The sequence below is a fragment of the Danio rerio genome, chromosome 7 (genome assembly GCF_052040795.2).
Source record: "Danio rerio strain M-AB ecotype USA chromosome 7, GRCz13ab, whole genome shotgun sequence".
NCBI lineage: Eukaryota > Metazoa > Chordata > Actinopteri > Cypriniformes > Danionidae > Danio > Danio rerio.
Genome location: NC_141027.1, coordinates 28,811,107 through 28,825,000, shown reverse-complemented (window position 1 = coordinate 28,825,000; position 13,894 = coordinate 28,811,107). Strand labels below are relative to the sequence as shown.

General features: G+C 38.1%; 1 protein-coding gene across 2 annotated transcripts in view; it reads right to left on the bottom strand.

Annotated features, from left to right (window-relative positions):
- ccdc102a (coiled-coil domain containing 102A) overlaps positions 1–13,894 on the bottom strand; it is a 112,468-nt gene that overhangs the window by 95,474 nt on the left and 3,100 nt on the right. Inside the window, exon 2 of one of the 2 annotated variants that reach the window (XM_087258850.1) lies at positions 908–998. The gene's annotated coding sequence lies outside the window, so the exon portion shown is untranslated. 2 annotated transcript variants of the gene reach the window in all.

Here is a 13,894-nt window from a genome sequence, read left to right as displayed (position 1 = left end):
TCTCGCGTCCGTCCTAATGCTCAATGACCAGGCGGGAACCTTGGGCTCATCTATCTCTGAGCTTAACCAAGTGTGAACTCTTGAAACTACAATAAGTGACCCATGACCCCAAAACCAAATACACAACTGTATATTTGAAGGAATAGCCAACAATGCATTGTACGAGTCAAAAATTACCCATTTAACTTTGTCAAAAATAATTAGAATAATAAGTAAAACTCCCAATCCACAAAAACTTTACACATTTTAATGTAAAACTTGAAACAGTTAATTTATATTAATTTATTTTTATAATAAATATTATAAATATTTCATAGTACATTTATAGCATTTATATATAATTTTTATTAGCATTTATATTATCTATAGAGTAATGTCTTTTGATTGTTGAAAACTTGAATGGTAAATGCTGAAAAATGGTTAAAGATTGTTTATTTGTTTTTCATTTATATTGTCAGACAGCTAAAACATTATTATTTTTTAATGTGTTAAACCAGCAGCACTAAGTGTTTGGCTTGCTAAAAAGATCTGTTCACTTTAACTCTGCTATTACAGTCAGAGCTTCGGCTGCACATAATATCGTTTTAGCATCAATTACCACCATATGTAAATCCACAACAGTCACATTGTAGGACGTGAAATGTGGAGTCAGGATTATAGTTGACCAAGTATAACCGTTCAGAACACATGCGTATTTTGGAGTCACTTCAGTGTAACCATTCAGTCATTCATTCATTTTCTTTTCAAGTCCTTTATTAATCAGGGGTCGCCACAGTGGAATGAACCGCCATGTTATGCAGCATATGTTTTTTTACATAGCGGATGCCCTTCCAGCTGTAATCCAGCACTGGTAAATACCCATACACTCTTGCATTGACACTCATACACTACGGCCAATTTAGCTTACCCAATTCGCCTATAGAGCATGCCTTTGGAAAACCACACGAACACAGGAAGAACATGCAAACTCCTCATGCAACATGTCGCCCTCAGTTTATCTATAATAAAGTGAAAGTTTATCAATTGCATGTGTTTTAAGGCCTGTGAAAACATTAAGCAAGTTAAAAGCATTTTTGCAGAAAGAATTATAATGTTTGTAGCTTCAGCAAAGATTAAATGTATTGAATTATTTACACCATGAAGAATATACAGCTTTATTGTACGTTTGATTACCTTATTTCTGTACCTGTATACTGTTACACTCCTTCATTTGTATATTTGCTCTATCTCTGCCTGTAATTTGTTTATTATATTTTATGCACTCCCCTACAAAATCATTCCAATCAATCTAAAATTATTTATTAATTAAAAGGTATCTTGTGAAATATCACAATATAAATTGCATAAAATCAATTTATTGCAATGTATGTTTTTTTCAATATCGTGCAGCCCTTGTCAGAGTCATGATACAAGTGTATCATTACAATTCTTATTATTAGTTCTTTTAAACATTTTAGATATTCTATTAAATGTTAATAACGCTGTATTCTATTGATACTGATTTTAGTACGCTTAAAAAATAACTTATTGGATGAACTCAATTTAATTAAGGGTAGGGTTTCTATTCAATAAATTTGTTTAGCACTAACTAAAAAACTATTTACACAATTAAATTGAGTTGGTCCAACTTGATTTTATCAAAGAAATGTTTAAATACATTTGTATTTTTATTAAACTTAAACCCAAAAGTCTGATAATATCATGCATGTCCTAAATGAACTAAAAGAGCCATTTTGAAGCATATTTCATGAGTTACATATACAGTTGATTGAGACCGATCTCAGAACTAATTTTAGGACATTTATTGCTCACTAAGCAAAGCAACAAACTATATTTTTGCTAATTAAGCTGCCAACACCCAAAGCATGAGTGCTTCTGCAAGGTGGCAATCCCAAAACTCAAAGCATTACATGAGAATCTTTTAAATCGTCACACTAAAGTAAAGATTAAACTCTAACCAGTCTTTCTATAAACTTTAAACACCTTTTATTTTAAACATTTCACTCTTTTAATTCAATCCATGCAAAGCATGCTGGGAATCACAAATCCCCTAACCAGGTAGTTTGACAAACACACTTCCTTCATGTTGTCCCAACACAAAACGCAAGTTAAATTAATGGTTTGCAAATTTAAGTGGACTGAACATAAAACAAGTTAATTGGCCAAATAAATTACAGGAATTGTGTTGTTTCAGCTCTCATTTTGAACAAGCAAAGTAAAGTACTTGCAGAGTAGTTGCAAAGTACTTGTCATGTTCTGACAATAAACCATAAATAATTAACTGTCTGTTTTTTTATTTCATTTAAGAGTACAAATCTGCCTTTAAAATTGTTGGATATAAAGATCTGACATTTTTTGTGATAATTATCGATCTAAATATTGTGATCATTTTTTGTCATAATCGCCCAGACCTGACTATAAACAACACTACAGATGATAAAAAAAATAACTGCTTACATTATGAAAGATACTATAAATATTGCACAGACTGAGCAGAACACAGTTGTTCTTGGAGCTCTTGAGGCAATGACTTCAAGGGGATTTGAAATAAAGCTAAATTACTAATTTCTGCACCAACATATAACAGATGTTTTTCTTCTACAACATCCTGGTCCGAGTCAGCTCTGCCAGCTCTCCTGAACCTTCATGTGGGGTCAAACAGTCTGGATTCAAAAGAAGAGTTTACACACCAAGAAGCCTTTTGACCTCTTTAATGATTTCAAACTCAAGAAAACAAAGTGACTAACAATTGACACACTCACAGCCATACAGAAGGATTATAAAGGCCATCTGCTTGAGTCCCAGTCTTTTTTTTCTGTTAGTGGTACAAACAAATGCAGAGAGGATGAGACTGTCTACAGTCCAGCAGACAGACTCCTCATGTTCCCCACCACTAATGAGGATCAGATGAGGAACACGATACATCACAACCACACACACGCGGGTGCACGCGCACACACACACACACACACACAGCATAAAAAGACCTCCACTTGATGCCTGTGGTAGGTAAAAATCCAATTTTGTTACCAAATATTGCATGACCTACAAATATTGTAAAGTTATACTGAAATGTATTTCAACTGCAGTCATCTTGAGACAATTAGGCTATTTAAGGTCATTTAAAAAAAAAGATAATATGGAGGTATATTATTTTACACGTTTCATAATAAATCACCCAACATTTGAAGCGAGCGCTCATTATGAATGGAGGAAAATAAAGACGACGAAATCATCTAAATGATTTTGTGGTTCAGCCAGAGAACACAAGCCATCAGGACAACCCATCCGCCAGAAAGAAAACAAACACCCTCATTTCTCTCACATACTTTCCTTTGATTAAAGCACAAAGCGCTATAAACACAGCCATAATGTATGTTAATTTTAGACAGAAGGAACACATTGTTTCTACTCACTTTGGTGTTTAAATACACAAAGTGGGAGATGATAAAACATAAGGCAGACTGTTTGACCGACCAATCAGATTAATTGTTCAGACGCAGCAGCAGGTTGGAAGTCCAGCGACAGTTTGGAATGGAAAGTTTATGGGGGCAAAAACAGTCAAAACAGACACAAAACCTGAGCACATAAGCAAAGTCCATCAAACTCCGACAACAAATCATGGGAAAACCCCTCACTGAAGAGGAGACGTTCTCACACTGACAATGTTTTTTTTTCCTTATTTAAAGGCATAGTACATCCAAAATGGATGATTTTTACTTCAGTATTTTATTTTTACTTCTGTCAAAGCCTTAAGAATTCTATTCATCTAAATACAACCAAATTAAAATGGTAATGAAACACTACACACCCAAACCTTGAAACTTCATCAAGGTCACAGAGATTTAAATTAAGAGTTGTAAATTAAATGGTGTGAAGTGGCATCTTCACCTGTTGATTTAAAGGGTAACAAATTGTAAAATAGACCCTCAACTGCATCTGCTGTGTGAGCATCAGTGGGTTTGTTCTCACACATCAAGCAATTACTGACAATACACTAAAAAGATGGCGTGTACGAATTATTCTGTTTAAAACGATCTAAGACAACAAAATTCTTGAGAGATTTTTTGAAACAACTTAATTGTTTAATGTTTAATTCACTTAAATTTGTAAAAATGAATAAAGTTAACTTAATTCTTTCATGTTGTCCCAACACAAATTCTTTGCGTGGAAGTGGAACATCAACTTTGTTCATGATATAAAAGGTTTTGGGTCTCTTAAGAAGTCCTGGATTAAAACTTGTACTTCAGATTTATATTTAATAGAGATGCACTGATTTTGGAAATTTTAGTTAATCCCAACTGACAACTCACCAAGTTGAGTTTGGGATGGGAAAAACCAAGCTCATGCCAAACAACTCGAGCCGATGAAAACCTACTGTTGTCAGCTCAAGTCTGCACCAAAAAGCTGCACATGAGCATTAGTCTGTTTTCTCATTCCATAATGGGAAACCGGAATTTCTGATCCAAACCACAAACTGTAAACAAAGTAGAATTTATTACCATAATCAAAGTAATCACCACAGAGGTATTCACTCATGCCAATGTGTCTGATAATATAACAATCCATATTGTTCACCAATATTTGATAAAAGCAACAAAATTACAGGCTGCTTTTGTGTCTTCTTTTACTTGAATTGTTTATTTGGCACATCACTTCGGTTTTTGTTGTTTAGCTCTCTTCAGCCAATGCATGACACCAATTTTACATGGTTAATTAGGTCAACTCAATCCGATGTTAACCCAACGAGAGGTGGCATGTGGAAAACACCAAACCAACAAGCTGGATCGAGACTAACCAACGGCCTGACGAAGCTTAACAGCCGACTGCCAGCTTGATGTGAATAAAATTTTGGTTGAATCTCAAGGTGCTTTCACACTTTGTTTGAATGGATGGTCTGAACCCACGTTTGATTGTCCCCCCTGGTATCTGTCCACATTGTGCTTTTTCCTTTTGAACCTCGGTACGCTTGCGTTATCAAGCTGCAGTTTGTGTACAGCTGTTGCTAGGTAAAGCGAAAGCAAAGTGCCAAAATGGAGACATATGCATGGTACATCACGGTCATTCTACCTTTACTAAAACTTTTGGTATTGTTATCAAAACAAAAATAGAGAGCCATTTGTGTCTATCTGCCGCAAAAAAAATAATCAGAACATCACGCAATGTCTTCTGAGTTTATTTTCTGTGGAGACAAGCAGACATTATCCAGCCTCCAGCGCCTTGACTGCAGCTCTGCACAAGACGTTTGGCCAGCGGAGAAATGATCGTGCCCAACTGAGCCTGGTTTCACGAACCATTCTCCAAACCACCTCTTTCAAGCGGACTTTAGTACGGTTCACGAGTGCACACCTGAGTTCAGAAGACTTTCCCACTAGCTAAACATTAGTAAACAAAAATTATTAGGAGTATGACCGGTTACATATGACTAGAGCAGGGGTGCCCAAACTCAGTCCTGGAGGGCCGGTGTCCTGCAAAGATTAGTTCCAACCCTAATCAGACCCACCTGGGCTAGCTAATCAAGCTATTATAAGGCTTACTAGAAACCAACTTGCCTCAACACACCTGCAAGGATAAGCTAAAATCTGCAGGACACCGGCCCTCCAGGACAGAGTTTGGACACCCCTGGACTAGAACCTTGTTGATCAAATACAATATGTCTAACACTTTTAGGGCTTAATTTACATTTTGCTGGTTGACTTAATGTACGCAGAGCAGACCTATACATGTGTGACTGCTGACATGACTAATCAACACTAACTGTTCTGTATTTGTGACCATAAAAATCACTGTACATGTCAGCTAATGGCCTAAAAAGAGAAAATACAAGACCTGAGAGTGTGCTGCACGCTCCCAAGATGAAAGCTTTCACAAGCAAGTTGGCAAGCTTTTGAAAAGCTTCATTCCCATGAGCAATGAAGATAGAGCGGCTTTGTCTCTTTGAATCTTACGCGATAGTTAACATAAATCATTTCCGTGAGGTCCGGTTTAAAAGGAATGCAAAGCAAACACAGCAATGATCTCAATGGACAGATGTTATAACTGGTCAACCACAAAGCAACTGAAAGGAAATCTGAAGACACCTCTGGGACTTTAAGATGATTGCATCTAAAGGAACAGACCCCTAATACAACTATTAAAGCTAGGGCTAACGCCAGCACAAAATCCTTGTCGTGGTTTTCTCATCTGCGCTCTGCGGTATGATGGAACAATACAAAGTGTTCTAACATTTATGAGCGTGTGCAGTATCTGCCAGTTCAGTGCCAAATATCATAGAATCAAGGATGAAGCCTTCAAAACCCTCTTAAAAGTATGGTAATATTACTCAATATTTGGCAAAATATCAAACAATGTCTGCAAAATGTATGGCTTTACTTCTTGCTTGATCTTAATGGGAAAAGTTCATTTTCTCACACTCAAGTCAATACAAAACTATGTGGATTACAAGGTACAATATTTTTAAAGAACATTTTATTTTCATTTTTTTGAGAAACACAAAAGGTTGGGGTTTTGAAAAAAATGTCAATATGACAAAAGTAGTTTCAAACCCTTCTGTTTTTTATTCCATTGAAACTTAAATTTGAGAAACACTGTGTAAACATTTTGCAATTATGAGAAAATCAGTAGACAACTGCATGTCAACAACGATTATTAGAGTGTTACTGAACTGTCTGCTTAAATCTGGAGGGTGCCATATTTTGGGTTACAAATGAACACAGATGAGTTATGAAGCTAGTACATAAAGCATCAGTGTTTAAAATGGTCTACTTACCCCAACCACATTTCTCAGAGGTAATTTATACTTTGAGGTGTCAGGTCCAATTTTTTGGAAAATGTCAAGGTATTTTCATACCTGGCTCGCTGTTTTGTAAATGGTTGAGTTTCCTCCATAACTCTGTTCATTTAGACATACATTAACATGGCAGTAGTCCTTAGATCTGCACCAGAGATTCAAGATCGGCTGAATAACCTGGTCTGGACCCCTTTCAAAAACTCTGGAACAATTCACTCTAAGCACCAAAACAATCTGACCCCACCAACCAACTGACCAAGTGGTCACATAATTCATAATTACAAATGTCTTCTATACAAAGTAGCAGTGTCTGATTATGAGCAAGCACATTAGCCATCATAGCTCAAAACCAGAGTGCACATTCATCTTAAAATGCTGTAAAGTTGCTCTATACATTGCAAGAATGCAGTCCCAACAAAGCCTTGATCATGGTTTTAATTGTATTTAAAATTGTATAGCAAATTACAGCTACGTTCTTGTGTCAGTGTGCATTAGGGTTGTCAAAAGTATCCATTTCAGTACCTATCGGTACGGAAATTTTAAAAACCATTTCCCACTTACATATTAGTACCATTGAGCATGTTCCTAAAAAAGCTGATTGGCCATTGTGCACATATGCAAAACAAATATGACTGCGATTGGCCATGAAGGTCATTGGTTTGCTACTGTTGGCTCATAAAGTGCAAACACACATACACTTGGCTTTGAAATGCTCCTGTGTTTGAACTTGGTGATAAAACAATGACCTTCATGACCAATCACAAACATATCTGTTGAGCACATTTGTTGTTAAAACTGACTGGTACAAAATGTGATACTTTTGACAACATTAGTATGCATCCTAACACCTACACAGTTACAATAAGCCTGCAGAACTTCCCATTCCATCTTGGATACTTGCATAAAGTGGTTTGCCATCTCCAGGTTGGAGGAAAATCCTTATACCCTATGTGGAGGAGTTCAAGTAACTTAGAGTTTTGTTCATGATTAAGGGAAGGATGGAACGTGAGATTGACACAGCAGATTGAAACAGCAGTAATGCGGTTTATGTACCGGCAAAGAAAGAGCTGAGCCAAAAGGCAATGCTCATGATTTACCGGTCAATCTATTTCCCTACTCTCACCTATGGTGATGAGATTTGGGTCATGACCAAAAATACAAGATCGTGGATACAACCGGCTGAAATGAGTTCTTTCGCAGAGTGGCAGAGCGCACCCTTATAGATGGGTTGACGATCTTTGTCACCAAGGAGGAGCTCGACGTAGAGCCGCTGCTCTTCCACAATGAGAGAAGTCAGCTAAGATGGCTCAGGAACTGTTTCGGATGTCTCCTGGATGCCTACCTAGGGAAGTGTTCCAGGCATGTTCCACCGGGAGGAGGCCTCAGGGAAGACCCTGGACACGCTGGAAGGACTGTCTCACGGTTGTCCGGGGAAAGCTTTAAGATCCCCCTGGAGGAGTCGGAGGTAGTTTCTGGGGAGAGGGAAGTCTAGGGTTCTCTCCTAAAACTGCTGCTCCGCAACCCGGCCTCAGAAAAGCCGATGAAAATGAATGAATAAATAAATGAATGAACTGCATAAAACACGTTTTGGTGAGTGTTAAAATGTTTACTTGTGAACGTGATCTTTAAGAATACTTTTGTGCACACGAAGCAAAAATAATAACTTCAATTCAATATAGGGTGCATGTTCATGAGCACTGCACACTGGCGTATACCTAAAAATATCCTCTGATGTCCTTTTGAGAATGTTTCGGCAGAATAATCCTGTTAAAGTGGGACCCGATGTGGTCTGACACATTTGGACAATGTTTTACAGAGACACATCCAAATTCTTTTATGTTACAGGCTGAGGGGCCCAATTCCGGTTGCAGTCTAAACGAGGGGCAAGAAACAAATCTCTAGGCTTGTGTGGACTCAGAGAGGGGCCTCTCTAATAACCACTCATAGACTGTGTGCCACAGCCCTTCCTTCTCGAAGCCACAGACCACTGCTATGGTGCATCTGGCAGACTGCTTATGGGCCTGGGGTGCAAGCTAATTGGCCACAGGAAGGCACAGAATATCCAATGATGTAGTGCATTTATTCCCAGCTGGACTGGCCCCTGCTGCAGGGCCAAAAGGTGACTTATGAGCTCTCTGAAGCCGGCATGAACAGTTGTTTCTACAGTAAGGAGAGTAAGGGGGGTCGTCATGGGCCCCTTAGACAACATCCTTTAGACTCTTGACTCCCATTCTGTCAGACTTCCTTCCTGCGACTCCAACCTGAAACTGCCAAAGATTTTTATCTGTAATAGATGTGATACATCACACAAATCCAGGTAAATAACAGCAATCACAAAAATTACAATCAGTAAGTCTGTTTTTCAACCATTAAGATGAATTTACTATAAACTGTGGGTCAAACAAATGAACACAATGAAGCATTCACTCTTGTACAGCTGTCAAGACTGCTGCCTTTCCCACATATCTTTCTGAACAGCTAGTGTGGTCTTGACTAGGCTTAACTTTAGCACTGAGGTCACCACTATAAAGTATGGTCCAGAGGCACAGCTGGGAAAATGACAAAAAAAAGGGAACTTTAGAGAAAAAAAAGGCCTCAAATGCTGACAATTATGCACTGAATGCTTGTCTAGTGCTTATCAGAATTGGTGGTTATTGCAATACGTCAAAAGGTCACGTCTTATGGAGCGTAATGCCATAATGAGGAAAGTATATTGGTGCCATTATTAATAGGAGTGATGGTTCATAACAGGACACTGCACTCTTTATGCCTGAAAGAGGTACATTTATTCTCTAAGAAGCCCCACACTCATAAATTAGAGTGGAGGGAAAAAAAAGAAAGAAAAATAGAGAGTTCAGGTATCTGGCGACAATATGTGAGAATCAAGTGTTTCTTATCGCAGACCCTAATCCAAACCCCATGCATCAAATTCAGAGCTGACAGATCTTATCCTCCTATCCCAAGGAGATCGAATGCTAAAGCCAGTCACTTCCCAGCGAAAAGCCAATCTGATTTAAGAATTGTAAAGTACTTATCTCTAATTTATCCACATTGTTTGGAATAATCTGCAAGGAAGAAATAACCGTTAAACATATTTAAGCTCTAAAAATACACAATGCTGCAAATGCAGAAGACAAATCATTCCTCGATTTTTCTGGCAAAATGTTTGTTTTAATTAAATTACATTTCAGACAGTGGATAAGCTTAGTGGCGGAAAATTCAATGCAAAAATAAGGAGTGCAATTTTACCACATCCTGATAACATTATGAAGAAAACGTCTCACAAAAAATGTTGCCATTTGGATAAGTCGTTTGGCATATCATCAACATTTTAAAACCGCTTCATGGCCCACTGTTGCCAACCAACAGGTTACAAAATGGTGCAACTTGCACTCAAAAAAAATATTTATCCTGGTTGTTCAAACTACTTATTTAAAGGAGTTGAGTCAACACAATTCTTAAAGTTTGTTTTGTAGGGCCAACTTAATTGTTTTTGCAAATTAAAGTGGATTAAACATAAAACAACAAAGTTAACTTAAGCCCCGTTTAAACGAATACATTTTAGTTTTAAAACGGTGTTTTAGAACGAAAACGATCCAGTGGTGTATCACCTGCAGTTTCTGAAAAGTTCCCCGCCCACACTACAATGCTGAAAACGCACATCACGTGACCACACACACACACACACACACACACAGAGATCTGAGCCCCAGGCAGTCAGCAGGGTGCTTTGAGCTCAGCTCCCCAGGTGAGAGCAGCGCACATTGGTCAGTTCATCAAGGATATGCTGCTGGATTTCATCTCACTAATAAACGAGATATTTAATTCATCGCGTTTTTAATCAAACGACTCTTTGGTCTTTTGAATCTATTACTTGTTCTCAGGTAGCGCGTTTTGGCTGAGTGCAAAGATAAGTTAATAAATTACTTTATGTAACCACATACACTGATTCTGCATATTGACTGAATGCTTCCCTTCATTTCCTATATTGTATAAACTTATTGTACATTACAATTTAAAATGGCGATTATTGATTATTAAAACATTATTTACATTATATAATATAACATTATATTGAGCCAAAGAGACAGGATATGTTTCCTACTTTTCAATGAAAACGAAAGGCAGTTACGTTATAGTCTCTGCTTTGTTATAAATATGCATGTGAAGATGACGGTCATATAAATTTGTAGCTACACGCACCTCAACATTTTTGGTGTCGGTTAAGTTTTTAATATCAAAATAAAAATAGGCAGTTCCTTATCTCATGTTTTCATTTTATGGTTAAGATAGTGAAACAACGTAGCCAGAGTGATGCGAATGACGTTATAAAGTACACTGTGCCCTTTGAAGACTTACCCGACGTATCCTCTGGAGCTTGTTCTCCTTTTAGGTTCAGACTTCGCAAGTTTAATACGAATGCAAGACTGAACTTTGTGCACTCAATACTGAGAAAAAGCCCCAATCAGATGTCAATTGTCTGCAGCCACACCTTCGTTTTTAGATGTCGCCCCCAGCCATTCACAATGACACGGAGCAGCAGCATATTAAACCAAAATGGCACTCCAGCATTTTTAAAACACTGTTTTCACTGATCGAAAAATCCAGGGTAGTGTGGACAAAAGGCATAAGTGTAGCAAAAGTTATGCATTTTAAAACTAAAATGTATTTGCGTAAATGGGGCCTTAATCTGATTTGTGTTTTGACAACATGAAGGAATTGTGTGGAACCCAGCATTTTTTCAGTGTGCAAAAACATTATAAAATTTAGATTAATGAATTATTAATTTAAAAGTATTCATTGCATATCTATCTATCTACAGTATCTATCTATCTATCTATCTATCTATCTAGCTAGCTTTTTTTAACCAGGATTCATTTGATCCTCTAGCCCTTTGAACCAAAGGCAAGCACAGCATGGTGCATGTTAAACTGAATTAACATGTTTTCCAAACAATAAACTTTTAAAAGTGCTAATCATACATGTTTTGTGTCTGCGGTCTCTGCAGGTTGAGTGTGCTACCTGCACAAAAAAAGCTTCATGGTAAATGAAAAAAAAAATAAAAATCAGTAATCATCGGCTCCCCATCAGGTTTCAATGCTTCAACAGCACCAAACCCCTTATCCACAGCACATCACAGAAATGCTAATCATGAGCTATAGCTGCCACTTCTAATTAGGAGCTTGCACAAATAAATCCTGTGACTTTACAAAACAGCCAGAGAATGTGAAATTGTATCCGAAAGCGAGGGATTGTCAAGGGGCCGCATAAAAGTGCTGTGGTCAGACAGACCTCAGAGTTGGCCACAATTATCACGGTGGGGGTGTGAGGAGGTACCTCAGGAGGGTTGTCAAATGACAGGACGATAAGTTCCATTTTGACGACCGCATTTCGGTTTCCTGCTGATCTGCTATCAGGGAGTTTGTATTTCACATTCAGAGATTAATCAATCATTTAGGTGGAAAAGGTCTCCTGTAGACACTTAATTCTGTCCGCACATGCCTGAGCTGTGTGAAACAGGAACATTTCAGCCAGAGCCTGCGTTCCAAAACCGATTACAGCCCATGAAAGAGGGAGGGGGAACACAGGGAACCGGAGATTTTCAAGGTGAGGTTAGGGGATGGGTGTGGACCACCAGAATACATTTGACAGGCAATGACTGTCGGTACACTGTCAAATCAGCATGCAAGCTAGAAAAGCTGCATTTCTAAGAAAGACAACAAGCCTGCACCAAATCAAAACAGTAGCAATACACTGGCATATAAAACATCACCTGTTTGATTTAGCTACCCTACAGGAAAAATGCAGCTTGCGGTACGTAAAACAAGGATGTGGTTTTTGTACGTGAGCTTAGACAAAGCTTCTCACAATCAAAAAGCAAACAGAAGCACGTACACAAAAGGCAATATGACAATCTCAGCGTACAAATGCACGTTTGCAAGCAGATGGGGTCCGAGTTGCCTGAAAATGTGAGGTCGCCATAGCAACTACTCACACGACTTGCTCTCTTTTCAGGGAAAATGAGGTGCAGTAGGGGCAGTCGTGCTTTTTCACCTTCCATCTGTCTGGCTAGATGCCTCCACGCTTGGTGCGCTACCATCAGCAAAGCGAATTCCCAGAGAAGGAGGGAGGCTCAGTAGCTTACGGAGGTATTTCACAAAGCAATCCACCATCTGCTGACCACTGCCAGGTTGACAGTTGAAAGGGAGGGGAGGGGGGAGGGAGGGGGTCTGGCAGGTCTGACCTCCAGCCCAAAACAAGACGTCTAATTAAATCAAGCTGATGAAGGCACTCGACACACCTGAAAACAGAAACAGCTCCATTACAGAAGCACCGCACTTGGCTGAGCTCAAATTCAAGTGTATCATTTAAACCGCCATATGCCTGTGTTTTGATTTTAGAAATAGCTTGCCCTAATTGACAATTCTGGCATTATTTATTCATGCTCGTGTTGATCCAAACTCGCCTGCTGTTCATTTTCAAAAAAACATTAAACAGACATGCACCATACTGTATATTGTTACATAATGGTGAATAGCCAATTAGGTATTTAATTGCGCATGATTATTTACCCATTTAGATTGCATTTGCCATCATCTAACGTTCACTTAAATGTTCATCTTTTAAAACACTAACGATATAATCACAAAATTAAAAATGCAATCTCAAATCTCAATTATTTAACACTGTATTAAAATATTGCGGTTCCTAAATCCTCTAACTGCTTTGTAAATGACTGATTTTAATTATGTTAGTGCATCAGTTAATCTTGTGCCTAAATACACAGCCATATACATTTTAAATGCACTCATGGCAACTCCCACATCGCAGTTCTTTTCCGATCCCACTCCCCTCTCTCTATCCCAGCTTTCTTTTCACATCTCTATCTTCCTTTCAGCAAAACATGATAAAGCTGCCCAGAAAAATGAAAGTAAAAAATATTTGTTCAGGGTTTCAGGGTTCCAACAAATGTCAACTTCACTGACTTTTCCCTGAATTTCCATGACCTAGTATTTTTCACATTAGAGAGTGACGTGACCAATGTAATTTAATTGTGTCAAGACTTTGTCTCCAACATTTCCACTAATTTTTATCAAATCAAAT